The sequence below is a fragment of the Pteropus vampyrus genome, unplaced genomic scaffold (assembly GCF_000151845.1).
Source record: "Pteropus vampyrus isolate Shadow unplaced genomic scaffold, Pvam_2.0 Scaffold242, whole genome shotgun sequence".
Taxonomy (NCBI): Eukaryota; Metazoa; Chordata; class Mammalia; order Chiroptera; family Pteropodidae; genus Pteropus; species Pteropus vampyrus.
In genome coordinates this window covers 719,482-719,874 of record NW_011889023.1, presented here as the reverse complement: position 1 = coordinate 719,874, position 393 = coordinate 719,482, and positions in this window count along the sequence as shown.

Below are 393 nucleotides of genomic sequence, written 5' to 3'. Positions count from 1 at the left end.
TATGTATGTTGAATGTTCATTACTATCTTGCTATAGCAATTCTCTTCTTATTATTTAAGCTTATAATGCCCTCTTCTTAGTAAAGGTTGCACTCCTCTGCTTCTATTTGCCCGACAGACACTTTACTCATAATTATGTTGTTGTTGTTGGTTTTTTTTGTCATTTTGTTTTAGGCGAACTAATCCCTTTCAGTATTTCCTGTAGTGCAGGCCTCATAGTGGAGAATGCCCTCAAATTTTGTATGTCTGGAAAGGTCTTGATTTCTCTTTCATATCTAAAGGAGAGCTTAGCTGGGTACATTATTCTAGGCTGGTAGTTCCTTTCACTTAATAGTTTTAATATTTGATTCCATTCCTTTCTGGCTTGTAAGGTTTGCACTGATAAGTCTGAGGA